This window comes from Tetrao urogallus (genome assembly GCF_951394365.1).
Source record: "Tetrao urogallus genome assembly, chromosome: Z".
Classification (NCBI taxonomy): domain Eukaryota; kingdom Metazoa; phylum Chordata; class Aves; order Galliformes; family Phasianidae; genus Tetrao; species Tetrao urogallus.
In genome coordinates this window covers 29,567,965-29,588,435 of record NC_136816.1, presented here as the reverse complement: position 1 = coordinate 29,588,435, position 20,471 = coordinate 29,567,965, and positions in this window count along the sequence as shown.

Here is a 20,471-nt window from a genome sequence, read left to right as displayed (position 1 = left end):
GGCAAGAATGAATATACTAGGCAGCAAGCTCATCAGCAGGGGAGCTCATCACCAAGTGAGGCTTGTCACCAGGATTTTATGCTAAGTTTGATCGAGAAAGGAGATGTATGGCTGAGGGAAAGAGAATAGCCAGGAGGACTGTAGCTTTAGGAAGAAGTGGAGGAAATCTTCAGGTTTATCACAGAGTTTTTTGGCAGGGGTCTTCCCAGAGAGATAACATGGCTGAAAGCCCAGCTGAAGTTCCAATGTACCAATGCATGCAGCATGTGAAATTAGCAGGAGAAACTGGAAACTGTGGTGCAGTTGGAAAACTGATTTTATTGTTATCGTGGAAACATGGTGGGATTACTACATAACTGGAATATCATAACTGAGGGCTATATGCTTTTTAGAAGGGATAGGAAGTGGGAAGGGGGGAGGAAGAGGGTGTTTGCTCTCTATGTTAGCAAGTGGATAGACTGCAAAGAGCTGCCTTTGAGAAAAAGTCATGAAAATGTTGAGAGCTTGTAGGTTGAAATTTGGTTTTGCATCAATAAAGAACTCCGGTGGTTGGAGTGTTCTACAGGATGCCTGTTCGAAGGGAGCCTGTTGATGAGGCCTTCCTGTTTCAACTGCAAGAGGCATTATACTTGCAGACTCTCATCCTGAAGGGGGATTTCAACCACTCAGATATCTGCCGGTAAAAAAACATGGTGGGCTGCAAGCAATCCAGGAAACTCCTGGAGTCCATTGACAACACACTCCAAAAGTAAGCACATGAGAATCTAATGAGGTTTAACAAAGCCAAGCAAGATAGAATCATAGAATCATAGAATCACAAGGTTGGAAAGGACCTACAAGATCATCTAGTCCAACTGTCCCATCACCCTTGCTACTACAAGCCACTAAACCATATCTTGTAGCTCCTCATCCAGGTGCCTCTTAAACACTGCCAGGGACGGTGACTCCACCACCTCTCTGCGCAGCCATTCCAGGGCCTGACCACTCCCTGAGAGAAAAAGTTTTTCCTTATGACTAACCTAAACCACCTCTGGTACATCTTGTGGCTGTTTCCTCGGTCCTGTTTATTGTCTGGGAGAAAAGGCCAAACCCCTCCTCGTCACTGCCTCCCTCCAGGAAGTTGCAGAGTGATAGATGTAGTTGGGTCAGGTAAATCCCAGACATGAGTGCAGACTGGAAGAAAAACTCACTGAGAGCAGTTCTGTGAAGGACTCAGGTGTCCAGATGGACATGAGCCAGCACTGTGCACTTGCAGCCCAGAAGGCCTAGTAGGGTACATTAAAAGAGGGTAACCAGCAGGGAGAGGGATGGGATTGTTCCCCTCTACTGTCCTTCATGAGGCCCCATCTGGAGTATTATGCCCAAGCCTGGGGTCTCCAGGGTAGAAAAGATGTGGAGCTGTTGGAGAGGGTCCAGAGGAGGGCCACAAAGATGATAAGAGTTGGAGGACCTATCAAATGAAGAGAAGTTGAGGGAATTGGGCTTGTTTAGCTTGGAGAAGAATCTGGGGAGACCTCACTGTGGTCTTCTGGTACTTGAAGGGAGCTTATAGGCAGGAGGTGGACCAAATTATTACACGGTCTGATAGTGATAGGACAAAGGGGAATGGCTTAAAACTAGAAGAAGGGACATTTATGTTAAATGTTAGGAAGTAATTTTTTACTCAGAGCAGCGAGATGCTGTAACAGGCTGCCCACAGAGGAGGGGCCTCCTCTGGAGGCCAGGTTGTGTGAGGCCCTGGGCAGCCTAATCTGGTGGGTGACAACCTTGCCCATGGCATGTAGGATGGAGCTAGATGATCTTTGAAGTTCCCTCCAACTTAAGCAACTATATCATATAATATAAAATGTCTAAGTTTTATGGAAAACACGATACATACTAGACTGTTCATCCCGTAATTTTGAAACCCACAACTTGATTGAATATGTGTTGCTTAAAATACATGAAGTAAACTGCCCCATTCTATATAGTCATGTGTCACTGTCCCAGATGTTTTTTGAGAAATTATACGTTATGAGAAAAATCTATTTCCCCTGTGGTTTTCTGCAAGCTACAGACATTTCCGTACCAGTTACTATATAAAACTGTGTATCTTTCCTCTTTTAGATGTAGCAATATTATCAGAACAATAATTTAGAAGCATGAATAGACTGAAACATCCCTCAGTGACTGTATTACCCCAATGAGCCATGTATCACCCCATGCCATACAACGTTTTCTGCAATTTTTTTTCTTTCTCCGTTGAATCTATGGGAAAAATGAGGTCTGTCATTTGCATTTGCTATTGGAACCCAGCTAGTTCAAGCAAGGCAGGCTGATATTACACGACAACTCAGCAGAAAACCCCACATCCAATCTGCTCTGTTATTTCCACCAATGTCAAAGGACATTACCACCAAAAGAGTCCTTTATTTTCAGCATGAATGAATATTTTGATTTCAGCTCTGCAATATTCCCCACTAGTCACAAGAGGGATTCTCATCTTTGGTGTCACATTGGTGCAAGATGTTCAAGTTATCTCCCTAACATGTGGGTAAGACACAACTGCTCTGATGCAGGTTTCTTGTCCCACTGGAGAATACATAGTACATGAAAGTCATCTGAGTGGCTTGACAGATGAACACACACCTTGCACATCTGTAATGATGGACAAGGTCCACCATGGAGCTTCAGAGCCATGATAGGGATCTTATAGGATCTAAAATAACACATAGGTTTCTCCAAAAGTAATGCTTCCTGTTTATTTCCACGGAAAATACACTTACTGTCAGAGCAAATTAGAGCAAGTTCTCAGCTGTAGAAAACTATTTTTCAGCACAGTTAGCTATATACTTTCAACAACAATGATCAAAACCTGCATGCCATGCTTATAAAAATCTGCACCAGCAGAAGCGACCACTGACGAAATGTGCTGTCCACCACCTCCCTGTGCTCATGTTCTCTGTTTGGCCTCCAGAAAAGTTCAGAAAGCATTGATCAACACAAATGGGTGCTATTTTTTCCTTGTCGAGGAATTAAATTCCACACCTTTGCTTCATATGTGCTTCCATGTTAGTATCCATTTTCTCAGACTGGTCCTCTGCAACCATCAGTTGCGTGGCAACAAAATATAAAGGGATATTGGTGGGAAGGTTTAACCTGTACTGCTGTACCACCAACATCTGCCTCTGATTTCATGAGTCAACATAATAAAATAGGAGACATTACCTCTGGAGCAACCCTTTCATAAGTGCTTTGGAAAATAGTACTTCCAGATATGCCTGGAAGGCACAGTGCTGTATCATTCAAAGATGCTGGTTGGAACCTGAAATCAGGAGAGCTGTTTTGGCATGCCATTGGAACATCTGATACCTTCCAGATAACCAGGTTTTTTCTTCCTGTGGTAATGAGGATGTTCGCTTGTAGCACTGACACTAACTAGACCAGAGATGCCTTAGGAAGTAATGCAGGTTTGCCTGGGGCAATTCTTCAGAAATAGCACCTCGGTGAGATGGCAAAAGATGAATGTGGTTGCTAGAAAATACTTTGCATACTATACATACATACAATACTATACATTAGGAAGATACTACTTATTCATCGCTGTGTCAGACTAGACCAAAACGCACATATAAATTACAAGAAACCAATAAACCTACAAGAAAAAAGTTAGAGATTTTTCATTAGGATATCACAGTATAAGAACTTGAACATTAATGTCTGGTTTGAGCCACATTCTGATAGGTGCAGAACAGGAGCAAGTATCAAGACTTTTATATGGTTTTGGTTACCTAAGAACACCTCTTTTCATTTTTGAAAAGGCTCTACCCTGTTCCAATCAGAACACTTTTAATGCAGTCCAGTCCCTTACTGTGTAAGCTTTTCCCTACTCTAAGCATGAGTCCTCTGAACTCTGTTACTGAAAATCACACTCCTCAGAACAGCCTAATGCATTTTTTGTACAGGCAAAATGTCTTCAACAGCTTAAAAAAAATGGAGTAAGAGCTTTTAAGGGCGATGCAGGAATTGAAAGAATCAATCTCAACATTTCTAAGCCCCCACATACTAACACAATAAAAGGGAAGCTAGACATTCATAAATACCAAAGCTTTCATCTGTAATAACTACTCCAGCAAATGCAACTCCATGAGCTATAATGGTAACACAAATAACATTCAGTGAACTACCACAGTACACAGAAACAAGAAATAGTTCCTCAGTGCAATAAAATAAAACAGTGTAGGTGAAATTTCTCATTCTGGTTATTCCTAGCAGCCCCATAGAGAAATGTAGTTCATAAAAGAAAAGCGATAACATCCATAGTGACAAGTGAGAGCTGGAGATCCAGCTCCCATCTAATGGAGCTCTGGTGTAGGCAGTGAAAACTCCTTCTGGAAGTACTAAGAAGTTCAGTTTCAAGCACAGTGATTTGTCAAGTAAAAAAGGACCACAAAGCTGCTAGGTCAGGTATGTCCAACCTGCTGCCTGTTGGCCTCTTACAGCCCAATACAGCTCAACCTGCAGCTTCCCCCTGCCCCACAACATCATACTGGCAGCTCTGCCCCACTGAGCAGCCAGGCTCAGCCCCGAGCATGCACCCTTTGCTTGCAAAATCCGCACACTGGTGTGCAATCATCACTGTCTGAGATGAAATCAGGACATGGGAGGGTGCAGTGCAGTGCTGATTCAAGTTATAGCAAATGACTGTGTGCATTTTGATGTGATGCCTCAACATAGCCCTGAAAACAACAAATGTGTAGACCCTGATTGATGCACTGGTTTCACAAAAACAGGATAAAATATCCCACTAGTCTTGTGTTTTTGTTGCCTTCACTTTTTTATGCTTTAATGTAAGAAAATATTAATAATTTTTGTTTCTTATATATATTCTTATATTATATTCTTATATATGTATAAGAATATAATATATTCTTATATATTCTTATATATATACATTAATGATGTATTTTTACGTGCCTGCTCAAAAACGAATGCTTCCTATGTTATTAAGCTGGCTGACAGTGTTGGAGGTAGAGTTGTGGTGGTACAGCAGAAGAGGTTGAACCTTCCCACCTGTATTCCATTACATTTCGCTGCTGTGTGACAGAGGTCAGCAGAGGGACAGTCTGACAAAATGGCATATGACATGGAAGTGTGTGTGAAGAAAAGATATGTCATTGAATTCCTCCATGCAGAAAAAGTGGCACTCACTGACATTGATCAACAGCTGCTGAATGTGTCTGAAGACCAAACAGAGAATGTGAACACAGTAAGGTGGTGGAGGGTGCATTTCAGCAGTGGCAACAGCAGGTTATCTTTGCTGGTGCAGATATTTATGTTCATTGCTGGTGAAAATGCCTTGCTAATAGTGGTGACTATGATGAAAAAGTGTGTTTTGTTGCTGAGAATTTGCTCTATCAAGCAGTGTTATTGTGCTCTTTGAATCTGCTTATTTTCCATGGAAATACACAGGAGGTATTACTTTTGCAGCATCCTATAGCCCAAGACAATTCCTCTTCACTCATTACAGCCCAGGCAAGCCAGAAGATTGGATGGAAACCCATGTACTGGATTTTCCTCTAAATCATAGATGTCTGGTAGCATCCGGCATCCATCAGAGAACATCATGCTGCCTTCTGAAGACGTACAAAGATTTGTAGTCTTCCTCTCATCTCTCTTCTTTTTCTGATCATATTCAAACATCAGACAAGGAGTCATCTTTCCATGCTCCCTGTCTCCATTCAACTTTTCCCACAGGCAAACATGCCTGGGCTGGAGTTCCCTGCCTTTCAGTCCTGAACCAGAAGAGCAAGGTGCTCACATCTCTGCCATGGTGTTTGGCAGCTCCTTTCCATTGAAACCTTTTGTCTCTGCTCTCTCTTATCCCCACTCAACCTTACACAGTAACTCAGAGCCAGATGTGCCAGCCCGGTGTTACCTGTGCTGTGACTGCCAGACTAGTCACAGGCATTTTTCTTACCAGGCAATTCAAACTAGTCAGTTAACAGCTATTGAGCCTGACACTATTTTATTACATAGTTACAGTCTTTTTCTTTCATTTTTTCAGTGGATTTATTAATTGTGTGATATACTAATAAAAGATTTTCAGGCTCTGATATTTTGCCTGCAACACTCCTATCCTATACTCTGATTCTTTCTAGCTGTACAAAGTTTAGATTATATTAGAATTTATATCCAGTAAATATGAACTTTAAATATAATATGTATGTGAAAGAAAGAAAAAGTATTCTAAAAAGATGTACAGAATAACTTTTCAATGTATGACTCATTTTTGTATCAGGGAGTTCCAGTATTTGTAGCAGATAAAAACTTATTCTTAGTTATTTTTCACTGCCCCAGTTATACTTTTTGAAGTATGCTTAATAATTTCTCTGTCTCCTTTTATGTTTTAGTAGGAATAGTGTCCCAGCCAACCATTTTTAAGTATGAGGTACTCCTGTGTTTGCAGCAAGATAATAAAAAGTGGTAATGATACATCAAAACAACCTATGCATTTTCTGACAACTGCAGCTCCAAGATCCTGTAGAGCAAATCTCTTGTGCCTGCATCAAGCAAAACAAGGTCTTGATAGAGTAGAAATTCTACATACATGGTGTTTAATGTTTCCAAGACTGTATTTTAAACACATTAACTGTCTCATAAACCTTTCTTACTCAAGTCTCTGTCATTACATGTCCACCTCACATGCGTTAAACTAGATTTACCATGCTATGAGATTCTCAAAGTCTTTGTGGACTGTGGCACTGCTTGTGTACCTGATCAAGAGTGAAATATCAGAGAGCTAAGTATGCCATCAGAATATAAACCTGGCAATGGCTGGAGGAGCTGCCAAGATTGTGCTTTTAGAGCAGATTTTGCAGCATCACATGTATTGGTCACAGGCCTGGATCATTTGCAGACACTTGAAAACAGTCATTCTTGTCAGGATCATGCGAAGGCTTTGGCTGATTGACAAAGGCCATAATTAGTATTATCGTGGAGATCTCATCAGCCTATTGTAGTCTGGGTGATGTTATTGCAAAGACAAACTACAAAAACTCTGCATAACATACCATTATTTACTTTTCCAGTTTTCACATGGTCTGTTGTCATGCTGTTTGCAACCACCATCAACATGACACTGGCCACAGGACATTGGATCAAATGGATCCCACACAGCTGTTTAGCATTCATGCATACACACGTTGTTTTGCCCCAGAAAGGAATAATAATAATAATAATAATAATAATAATAATAATAATAATAATAATAATAATAAGCATGTTTTTCCTTACCTTTCCTTTCTTTGCCTCGCAGCTACTCAAAACAAACTCAGCTTGCCTTCCTTCACTCTTCTGCCAAAGCCTTCAAGAATAAGAAAACAAGAAAAACTAACAAAAAAAAAAATCTTTTTTTTTTGCCTCCGTCCTGCTTTTGAAAGCCTCAAAATTATTTGCTTTTTTCTACCCAACACTAGAGAAAAAAAGTTTTTTTCCCTTTCTCTTCCAATCTGAAAGATTACAAGATTTATTTCACCCAGTGGTCTCCTTTCCAAGTCATTCTACATAGCTTCTCATTTTTCTGTGAACTATTCCTGGATATATTGCTAGTTAATTATCTTAGTCTTAGGCTCATTAATCTACTTGCTGTCCTTTTCCCAAAACAGCCATAGATGTAAAAATCAAATGTTGAATGAATGATTATTCTTACACCTATCTCCATGTTGGGGGACTGAATAGTTCTGAGAAATTTTCTTGCCTAGTCATGCTGCTATGACCTAGCATAGGTTAATGATACAAATAAACTTGCAAAGGCAAAAAAAAAAAAAAAAAAGTAGAGTACAGTTTAAGCCAAAATATGCCATTGCTTAATAAACATTGCTAAAATAAAAAATTCTACTACTGAAGGAAAATAGAGGAATCTTTCTCCCCAGTAACTAAAAAGGGTTAGTAAGCTAATAACAGCTATAGCAGAAAAAACCCTCAATAAATAAAACCAATTAATAAGAAAGTGAAGCTGCTAAGAGAAACAGAACCAACTGTGAAATATCTGGTATTGAAAGAACTTGTAGAACAGAAAACACAAACCTCTGTGGGATCTTGTAAAATGTAATAAAAATGAGGATGTTTTCTGACATATCTCAGGAAGTTGTTGTACTGCATCTAAAAGTAAATTTGTTTCAAGCAGACAGAAGTCCTGTGCCTAAAGCTTGCTGGGTAGCTCTTGGACAAACGGACAGATCTGGAGAACTACCAGGAGATCTGGCAAAATGGTAATGATAACTTGCAAGGCAGTGTCGAGTTTTCTGATCACTCCTGAGCCTCTTCTGTTGGGAGTCTCCATGGTAGCCTCACTCTTAGCTGGAGGGCAGAGCACTCTCCAGTGCCTGTCAGCAAGTACTTCTTAGATGCCTTTCACCAGTTTCACATTGATACTAGGGGTGACCTCTTGTAGATTGAAGCATCTGTGGCAAAGACAATATATGCTTCATTACCAGTGACTGGAAACACAGTGTTGCCCAAAACAGTCATTCTGATGTCTACTCAAACAGTAACACTGTCTGAGGATACATTTGAAGCTGTGGAAGCCAGAAATGCATAAAGGCTTTTCAAATGTTGTGGATTTTTTTTGTTCACGGTGGTTTTGACCTTGGTCATAGAAATGCAGTCACGTACTTGCGTCTGCTGTTCCGCTGGGAATTTGACTGTAATAAGGTGCTCAGAAGATCTGCTGTAAGGAGTGCGGTTGGGAGTCTTATTACAGAAAGCTTTTTGAGTCCAACTCTTATGAATTGTTCAGCTGCTAAATATGTTACAAATTGAAGAAAGGGGGAGGGAAATAAGCAAAATACACAGCTAAAACTGCACAATACTGGGACAGTATGTCAGCCCCTTCTGGAGGCAGCAGTGTCTGAGTACACAGCTTGTGATGGTGAATTACTCTGACATCCAGTGAAGTACTCGTGCTTTCTCATTTTTACAAAGGACATTTATAAATAATTGTGGTAGAATGAGATATTTCATTATTTCATTATTGTCAACACAAAAACAAGAAAGATGAAAAACACAATATGTTGATGCTAAGACGAGACGAAATTTTGTAGAACTGGTATTGACAGGGTACAGATTTCTGAAGCACCACAGGAAAATCTGAGCAGAGAAACAATCATTTACAGAGAAATACGCAGCATCTTAAGGAAAAAGTATTCTCAGATGCACCTGTGGATTTCAGTTACTTTTTTTTCAACTTGTTTCATATGTCAAACCCTTCTGATATGAGGATGTGGAAATGTGCAAAACTTTCAGTGTGTTAGCCCTGCAAATTATAAAAAAAATATATAATTTTTTGTTTTATAATAAAATGCCTCAGTACTTAGGACAAGAAAGCCAAGGATCAAAATTAATTTTAACAGTTATAATTCAGAAGACTGCACATACCTCATCAAGGCAAGTAATAGAAAAGCTTGCTACAGTTCTATTACAAAAGACACCACACAGACACTGTAGGTGAAGTATATGTTGTTGACAATATTTAATACAAGTCCACTGGTCAGTACAAAGTGGGAATGCTAGAGAAACAAAGTGCCTGTGTATCTAAAAGTAGAATTGCTTGTTCGTGGCTGAAAACATATATAGTTATCTTTCAATTGAGGAAATTCTGGGTTGCTTTCTCAGCTGGTGCAAATGAGGATGCAGCACACACTGTGAATCTGATCCTGAGTCTAAATAATATTTCTTCTGTGTGTGTGAAATTGTTTCTTTTTGCAATAATAAAAATGCAGACCTTACAAAAAGAAAATAGACATGTAGAAATATGATATTAATCAAGCATTATACTGTAGTTACACTTTTTAATAAAATGTAATCAACTAAACATTTATTCAGCAGTGCTTTAAAAGAGCTCTTTATGGACCAGATGCATTTGAGCCTCATGGAGGAACTGACTTCCTTTTGTTCTTGCTAATTATTATTTCTATTTTTGCAGGATTGCCTGTGATATTTTTCCTCAGTAACATATCACTGCTAATTATAACTATTTTCTTTGACTAATTAATCAAGGGCAATTGATATTCATGACAAAAAAAAAAAAAAAAATTAAGCTGCCCTCTAAGATAAGGAAGAAAAATAACATTTTTAATGGCATCTTAATCCAAATGTTCAATGTTTCAAAAGCCATTAATTTCAAAGGGATTAGTTGTATAAAATACTTGCATATAGCAGTGCAAATTTGCAGACATATGTAATAATCTAAATGCAAAAAATAGAGAGAACAGCTTTAGGGGAGAGGAAATGTGCTGATAAAAGATTAAGAATAGACTACACATTCAGATTCATACTGTTAAATTTGCTCATCATTTGAACTGACATTATATGTCTGAGATCTGGCCTGTAAATTGCAGACTCACAGAAAACCTTACGTTGGAAGGGGCCTTAAAGATCATCTAGTTTCACCCTTTTGTCTCTAAGAAAAGCTGACCTATTTGTCTCTTCAGTTTCAAAATTTGAATGATGCCTGTCATAAGTACAAAGGGCCATGGGGTACAAGAGTTGTGCTGCCTTGCCTAAACCATCTCTAATTATGGACCAGGGGAAGCCTGGATTTTGTATCATTCTGAGGTCAGGACATGCTGACCTACCCACAGGATGGGCTGAGAATGATTTGTAAAGCAGCTGACCTCTGAGGGCATGCTGATCTGTGATCACATATTTTGGAGAATTTTCATCCAATTTGAAGCTGATGAGATATAAAGACATTGTAAGGAATCTTCCTGGAAAAAAAAAAAAAAAAAAAAACACCTTTTTTTTTCTTCTTCTTTTTTTTTTTTTCCTTAATAGTAAGCAATATTTGGTTTTTATTTCTCTACAACAAATTAGCCAAACACATCACCCTTCTTTACAGAATCATAGAATTGTAGGCACTGGAAGGGTCCAGTGGAGATCACCTAGTCCAACACCCCTGCTGAAATTGGTTCTCAGTCCTCATAAATGATTAAAGGTGTGAAAGCATTTAATATTTATCATAAAAAATATTTGATCAGTTGTTCCACTGTTCGCACTGGTTTTGAAGTTAGCATTTTTTTAAGTAATCCTATACCATGTTTAGATTTCTAGAAGGAGATACTTCTATGTAAATGACATTATATTTAATGCTAAAACAACTGTCTCTATCACAGATTAATATGTTGCCCTACGTACAGAGTTCTCAAAAACTGGACTGTTAAACTTTATCTTCCTTTCAAACACAGTCTTTTCTCTGTGCAAACAGATATTTCACTTTTGTAAGACACCACCAAAAATCAATGGAAGTAACTTACAGGTACAATTTTAGACAGCACCACTCTACCTTCTAGCCTGTTCCCTGAAAGACTGTCTTTGCAAAGACTGTGCAGAAGTGTTTTCAGTGATACCAAGGCACGTGTTAAAGAAAATGTTAGTTTAAGAAACCTCTATTTGTTTTTTTTTTTCTCAGAGATGTAGTGAACTCTTCTGTCATTACAGATGTGTCAAATACTAATATACTTCATAGGCCAAGGTAATGAAATCTTTTTGCTTTTATGACAGTATAAATAGTAAACAATAAAAGCCAACTATTCATTTTAGCACCAATCTTCAGAAAGTGGAAGAAAGTTCATCTTCAGACAATACATCACTAGAGAAAGGGAGCACACAGCATTTTCTAAGCAAAAGTGCTTCTCAAGTCGAGAATGCTACTGCAATGCTAGCAGTGAGTTCTCTGCAAGTCATCTTATTGATTGTGATTTTATGAAGCAGGACAGATAGAAAAATTTTCAATACAAAAATACTAAAAAAAAAGTCTGCCTAAGGAACAGTTTCACATTGACTAAGTGTTCTGGTAAAATTTACTCCGACATAGCATGAAAAGAAATACTTACAATCAAGAAACACTTTAAATAACTCTATCCAGCTTTTCATTATCTTCTCTAAAGGCTGCATGTCGAACCTTAGCAGTCTCATCAGTTCAGTGTTATAATTCATTTCTTTCTTCTTTTTTCTTTCATGTCATGTCAGAGAAAAACTAATCATTTAATTGTGTGGCCTAATTCTTAAAGCATAACTTAAAAAAAATCCATAAAATAGCTTTTTTTTTTTTTAATATTTATGATATTGGTTTTACTGAATCAGTTTTGTATGCTATAGTCACTACCTTACATGGCTAAATAACTTACCACATCCAAGTGTATCTTCCACTTTATCTTTCTCAGGTAAATATATTTTTTCAACAAAGTAGACATTTCAGAAGATCAATTTCCCATATATGAGTATCAGTTGAACTAAATTCATATCCTTCAACCTGTTTATCAAATGATTTTTGCAACAGACTTTCATTATTTATATGAATCACCCTTTTTTGCTTTTCTTTATTTCTTTTTCTCTGTAAAATCACCATAACTTTGTCAGTCTTTCCTGTTATTAGAGTTTTTATGCTACATTTTTAGAACTATGAGCTGCTAGAATTTACAGTCCTATAAATTAAAAATCTTTTTCTGAATGGACTTCATGTAGAATATTCCCAGTGGTTACTGGACTTCTTATGACTGGGCAGATCTCTATTTAAATAAATATATATCTTCCCATTTAAGCCTAATAAAGATCAGATTTCTTCTTGAATATTGTAAAGCTCCCTGTCTTGTTAGATAATCTTCACTTCCCTTACAAACTTTCACTCTTGACAAAATTATCATCTGTACCTGAAACCATTTAGCAACTGATTTCTTCATTACATATATCCCATTTATTATAAGTTAAATTGTGATATATTGTACAATATTGCTTTTAAATTTCTATTATTCCACTTCATAATTGACCAGAGGTGATTTATCACCAAAGTTTCTTAATTTTGTTAGGGTGTAAATGAACTTAAACACACCTTGCAGGTGTTTTTGGCAGGCATTTGTTCATTTTTTTCCTTACATTTTTCTCTTAAGAATGCAGAAAACTATGAAGTATTTGTTGAGTTTACTTTTGGAGAAGACATTATGATCTGATGGAGTAATTAACAGGAAAAATGAGAGTTGGTGAAACATTTGGAGAAAGCCTCCCCAGGAATATACATGGCTGACTTCTTTTTATGCATGCCTATTTTTATACATAGGCACAGCATTCTGTATTTAAATGATACTTAAGGGAAAAAATGGAATTACTAACCAAAGTGTTGATCTCTATACCTCAATCGTTGATGTTAACTTAAATGAAACTAATGTAGGTATGCATTCTCTGAAAAAGAGATTTTCCATTCTAAACTGAAGTCTTTGAATAGAAAATGTCTAATGAATGAAACAACAAAGACTGAGTGTAGATGGATTAGAAAATCAAAGTACAAGGAACAATCTGCAAATTGACTTGCTTGAAGAAAAGAGGAAAACAAGAAAAGAAATAGCTGATACCTCTTTAAAAAAATGTTTATAGAAATCTTTTTGGATGCCTCCTTTGTCATGCAAAGGACAGAGAGCAGAGCACCTGGTGGCCTCCACAAGCAATGATAATAACATTCCTTAATTACAGTAATATAGATAAGCTGTTACAGCTGGCTAGACTGAATAAAAGTCTGATTTATAATTCAGAAAAGTATTGCTATTCCTTGATTGCAGTATGAAAATACAAAGAAAGCAGAATACATAGAAGCTGAGAGGAAGCTTTGGGATTATAAATTAAGTGCCTGCTTTATCCTGCTAAGCTTGAAACTGATGTGGGTGAAACCAGACATTCTTCTGTAGTACAGAATGATTATCAGCTTTGATTTACACTAGGGAGGAAGCAGTGAGATCGCTGTAAAAAAGGAGTACTATCCTGAACATTCTAATCTACAGGCTTAATAGTTCTCAAAAGAATGCAGAGTCCACAAGGCTCATTCTCAGGATTACTTCTGGATTTCATCCTCAAAGCAGAGCACAGAAGGATTTTAAAATCTTGATCCTTGTTTCTTGAAGACCTTTTCCTCTCAAGGGTGGCATACCTTGGTATACATGATGTTTTCCTCCTGGGAAAGGGTGCGTAGTGTGAACATATTTCAGAGGGCATTTCAGCTTTTACAGAATGTGTACACATACGTAGCTGCTCACACATACATGCCTGCAAAGGGAAAATCATTACACATACAGAAACACAGAGACTCTCTCATGCTCATTGTTTAGCATTAGCTTGCAACAAAACCTGCAAAAAAGTGCAGCAGGCTTAGTCCTATAGTCTTGGGCACGCACCATTCTGCACAGAGTAGGAGATAAAGCTGTAAAAGAACCAGATTAAAAATAAAAAAGGAGAAGAAAAAGAAAAAAAAAAAAAGAAAAAAAGCAGTTTTTTTAATGTACAGTTGGTTTGTTCATCTTTAAAAGAAAATAATGAAAATAATAAAATACAATGTGGGTTGTCCATGCCCAACTGTATGAGATGGACACCTCATACTGGACACTGTTTTGCCACTGAGCCCCAGCCTTATAGAGGAAGTTTCCTTAGGCATTTGGGAAGGAGAGAACATATTCACCTCTTCATTATTTCATTTTGGGCATATTAAATTTTTTGGAGCTCAGTGTGCTGGCTTCTGTAAATTCCTTTTTGAGTGTCTAAATCTGCTCAAATTGCCATAGGACATTTACTCACTTTAACACAGCATCATGAATTTTACAACTAAGAAAGAAACCTAACTTGAAGGCATAGTATTAAAGATCATCGCAACATCTAATCTCCTCTTGGCGTTTGATCCAAGAACTTTGGAGATTTGTAAAGTGTGACTTTTCAAGCAGTCTTAAGAATTTCTCAGCTGTTTCTTGCTCACAAGCTGCCAATTATTACTTTTGGATAATGCTATCTGTTTAGTAAAGATACTTCCATTTGCAACTTGATTTTTGTTTCTTTCTATCTAAGAATAATACAAATTTAATAAAATATTTTGGCTTTAAAAATAGCTATGGAGTAAATAATTCATAAACATTCTGTATTGCTCCATATCTTGAATTTTCTGGTAGGGGGTTAATGGAAAGAATGTTTTTTACTGCGGTAACTGTGGCAGTTTTTGTGCAGATAAAGAGTTGGAAGTGTGATCAGATCCTCCCAGGCTAGCTCTTCACAGAGCTGTCTCGTATCTGCTTTTGTGAGCTCTGATCTGGCAAGGAAACGGGTACCACAGCTGCATTCCTAAGTTTTATACCTTATCTTATATAAAGCCTCTATAGGTTGCAGGTAATACATTAGCAGTAATAATCCCTTTGCTTTCTGTGTTCACAGTAAATTGCTGACAGGTTTTCCTGATAATCTTAGAAAAATAGTAGAGATCAATTATATGCAAAATATTTTGAGATTATAAACTCATGCTGAGGAGGTGGAGGGATGGAGCTGCTGCATCTCAAAGACGTATCAAATTTGCTACCAACAGCAGCTCATGAAGATTTATGAACTTTTTTTTTTTTTTTTTTTAAAGAAAAAAAAGATCAAAAGAGCAAATGAAATGGAAAAGTGAAAGTGTTTGCCTATAAAAGTCCCTTTGCATTCCTGTCACACGCTGCATTTTGCTAAAACCTCTCTTCTTCAGATAAATAAGCAGACTGAAATTGTCAAAGAGTTTGACAATCACTAAAAGTGAATGTGAAAATTTCTGTCCCTTGATGGGTCTGAAGAATATCCTGAAGGAAAATGTCACTTCTTTCACAAATATTTGCTGCATTTAGATGTACAAACAGGATTTTAAATGGCTGCTTAGGCATGATCATTTTAATAAGGACAGAATGGTGAGGCTGCAACTCAAGTACTGCATTCAGTTTTGGGCCCCTCACTATAGGAAGAACATAAAAGCCCTGCAGCATGTTCAGAGAAGGGCAACAAAGCTGGTGAAGAGTCTGTAGCACAAGTCTTATGATGAGCAGCTGAGGGAAATGAGACTGTTTAGTCTGGAGAAGAAGAGGCTCAGGGGAGACATTATAGATCTCTACAACTGCCTGAACACAACTTGAGGAATTGTGGGAATCAGACTCTTTTCCAGAGTAACTAGCAATAGAATGAGATGGAATCCTATTGAGTTGAGCCAGGGGAGATTCAGGTTGGACGTTAGGCAGAATTTCTTCTCCGAAAGAGTGGTCAGGTGCTGGAACAAGTTGCACAGGGAGGTGATTAAGTCACCAACCCTAGAGATGTTCAAGAAATATTTAGATTCTAAGGGACATGGTTACTGGAGATGTGTTACATATGGAGGTCTTTTTCAACCTTGGTGATTCTATGATTCTATGGCTTTATGATCTGAAAAACTAAGCATGTGGATCTTTCCATTGTGTGAGAAAGCAGCTCAAGTGCCTGAAGATACTTTGGATAACTTCGGATAACACATTCCCCCAGCAGAGAACATTTCATACTGGAAAGTGTAATACACCCCACACAGAGGGCAAATTGTGAAGTGTATTAGCATTACATTTCAGAGGGAGACAATAGAGATGATGAAGTCTTTATGGTCTGTGAAGGTTTCACTCAGTTTTTAGAATGCATGGATTAGACTACCGTACATGCAAACTGTAACAGAAACCATTCTGTGTGACATTTACATAAACCATGCATGATTTTGCAGGTATAATTCCAATAATGCCAAATCTCTGAATAATTTTTTTTTTTCTTTCAGTCAGACACATCAAATTTTCTTGCACTGTTTGCTGGTTTGCCAACATACTAATAAGGGTATAAAACTCAACAGACTCTCAGATTTTTGTAATATCTTACCATATAGATCACAAACTCAGGAAGCACAGAAACGTGACAAGTAGATTTCCCAGGGAATCAGAAAATATCATCAATCACTGAGTCATTTCTACTTCCTCTATTGCCTGTTAATTATTTTTACCCCAAAATGTATGTGATATGCTACAGAAACAGTGTTCATTCATGTCAGATCGTGATTTCTGCATTTATTCCTAATGAGGCAGAACACTAAAACAAAGGCTGATGACTCAGTTATTGTACATTCACACAGTGAATATTCAGCAGAAAATATAATGGTTCTTTTATGTTCCAAGAACTACTATCATATTAGCATCTTGACAGTCTATTGAGATAGGAGTTTTAGCAGTAATCATTTCAATAACACGGATGAAAAAGTTAAACATACACTATTGTGATCTCCTGCTAGAAAACATTGAGAAAAATGCATTAGACACACATCAGATATTTTAATTACCATTTTTAAAGCTTCACTAGTTCTTTTATCTTCTGTGCTTAATAAGCTTTTCTAACAGTTTTATATTATCTTCAAATTTTTTTTTTTTTCTCCTGGAAACTAAGAACCAAGTCAAATATTTTGTTTCCAATAGACAAACTTTAAAAAAATATTCTTAATTTTTCCCCTTACCATGATACTATCTGAATAGCCAACAAACCTGAACAACCTCTTCTACAAAGCCAATATTTCTCATTTATCTCTCTTCAGAATACAAATATGGATTGATACTCCACCTTCCTGAAAACTTCAGAGAGCTTATGAGTTAATATCCTAAGAGAGATCAGCGTTGTGAAATCTCAACATTAATATCTAATCATAGTCATGAAAACTTTTATCACACAGACAGAAATTTGCTGCAGTTGACTTACACATTATCCACTGCTTGGTACAATTCTTCGTGTGATTGTAATTCAAGTGTTTTTCTAATACCTTCCACTATGGCCTCAGATTTGCTGTACTTCAAAGGAAGGGCATACTCAGATAATTTTAGAACATTTTAAAAACGATCTGTGAGAAATTTAGTGGAGAACATGCATTTTGAAGCATGCCTGTTTCAGGATTAGACACTATTAGTTTCCGGTGATTCTGCTGATAGAGCAAGGTGGATCACAGGAAGACATTGTTACTTGTTTGTAAATCCAAAATGGATTTCAAGGGCATTAGATCTGATTTATCCGGTGTCACTGAGATCAACAGTAGAATTCTAGTGCATTCCAAAGCAATGGTCCTAATGTCTCCAGCACATCCCAGAAAGAAATACTGCCTACAATCAAATAGTTTACAGGGCAGCTTTGCTTTGTTGTAAGATCTTCTGTCCAGCAAAACAGAAGAGCAGTGCTTGGTAGAACACAAATATTAGAATAATGGAAGTATAAGTCAGTCAGAATTGTAGGTGGTACTTTGGAAAAAAATATAGCCCCATTTACTAAAGTCATTTTTTTAAATTTATGGATTTTTTTAAAATTAGTTTGTTTTTAAACCATGTGGCAAAGCCTAAACCAATGTCAATAAAATACCTTAAGCATAACCAGAGTACAAGCCATATATATTTAAAATTATGAGAGCATTAAAGGAAAAGAATGCCTACCGAGTTCTTAAGCTTACAGGGAGACACATAAATGCCTTTGATATTTGCCTACCAATTCAAACGTGCATGCTAGAAGTGTCTTAGATGCTGACAATTCTGTTTTGAGCATCCACAAACATGGTAAGCCTCTAAGATATTTGACCCTGCTGAAGTTGTTTGAGCTTCACAAGGAGTTATTTCACAAGGTGTTTGAGCCACCTTGATATGCCATTAAAATCACTGCCCATTAGACCTGTCTGGTAATTAATGTATTTTGGTTTTCGCGTTGTAAAGGAGTATTTGCTATTTTTATTTATAACCCATGCAGAGGAGTAGGGCTTGCTTGTCTCCTGTCTACTAATACACTAGAAGAAAAAAAGACTTCCATTGTGCTCTTGATAGGAGTTAGATTTCCTCATTTCCTAAGATAGTGATAGAAGCTACATATCCAGAAATTGTACTCAGAGCCAATTATAGACAAATGTAGGACCATGAAAAGGTTGTGAGAATAAATGTTGCTATGAAATATTTCATGAAAAGAGTTAGGTAGCTCCTGACCCCTCTTCTGTGACACTTTATCTGTTCTACATTAGAATTTTTATTTGTTTATTTATTTATTTATTTATTGCATAAAACACAGAAATGAACAGAAATCAGCCATTACTGAAAGTATAAGTTGGACTTTCTTTGTCTAGTTCTGAAGCATACACTACAAAACAGCAGTCAAACTGCAAATCTGTCTCAATTTTCTTTCTTTTTTTTTTTTTTTGCTTTCATCTTCATTCCTTTCCTATGAAGAAGCCTGTGAGTTGGCCGAGGAGGCTACAATGGCCCCAGTCCATGTAATTACAAGAATAGCACAACAGCTGTAATTGATAGAAGCCATTTCATGCCATTTTAGATCCACAGGTACTATACTTTATTCTTGTATAATAAGTAGCATTACAAATAACATGACATGCAACACTGCCATCCTGAACAAAAAAAAACACTCTGAGAAATTAGAGCAGAAGATTGCAGGATTAGAGCTGGACTGATTTATAGGTGCTAAAATCATTGAAGAGGCTCTCCACAAAATCTCACTGACTCAGTCGTCTACATTTCTATTTTTACCATGTGTTTTACTTTCATTATTCTAGTTCAAATAATATCTAAAAATAAATAAATAAACAAATAAATAAATAGGTAGATAGATAAATAAATAAATAAAATCTATCCCTGAATCTGATGTTTATTTCATGATCTGCCTTGATAATAAAATTATGTTCCAGAAATGCATAGTACAACATTTAAATAAACATGCTGGAGTCTTTGCCAAGGTAGACTTTGTGTCCGTAAGATATACACCCTTGACTACGGTAGCAGAAATGAAAAGTTTGCATACTTAAACAGGTGTTTTGTTTTGTTTTGGTTTGGTTTTTTTCCAAGACAATCAGAATAAGATTTGTTAGAATCCATCCAAGGAGTCTTTTTAGACTTTATTATGCTTTTTCTAGATATAAGTAGAAGCAATGTGGCCTAGGAATATTTTAGTCTTCCTTGATTACCACAGGTTGATGCAATTAAAGTCAGAAACACAGAATATTATAGCAATAAGCCTTGGGAACGACAACAAAGGGAGTTTTGTGTTTAAAGGCCCTTCAAATTAACTGTAACAATTTGGAGTCATTCATTTTTTTACCATCTTTCTTCTAGATGAAAGCTTTTATAACCCAGTTCTCTGGAAAATGAATATTCATATAATTGTAAAATCAACAAAACTACCAGGTGAGAATCCTGTCTATTATCATTTTGTTTTTGATTTCTTAAACTCAACATGTAGCTGTTTCAGAACTAGTGTGCTAACATTTTCATTTGATTAGATCTTTCTTGTGATTAATTATTATGACCTTGTTGCTATCACAGAAACATGGTGGGATGACTCCCACAATTGGGATACTGCGATCGATGGCTATAGACTCTTTAGGAGAGATAGGCGAGGTAGGAGGGGTGGGGGAGTTGCTCTCTATGTCAGAGATTGGATAAACTGTGAGGAGCTCCCTACGAGAAACAGTCAGGAACAGGTTGAGAGCCTGTGGGTTAGGATTAGAGATGGGACTAATACAGGTCAGCTGGTGTTAGGGGTATACTACAGGCCACCTGATCAGGGGGAGGCTGTTGACGAGGCTTTCTTGCTCCAGATGCGTGAGATGTCTGGCTCACGGGCTCTTGTCC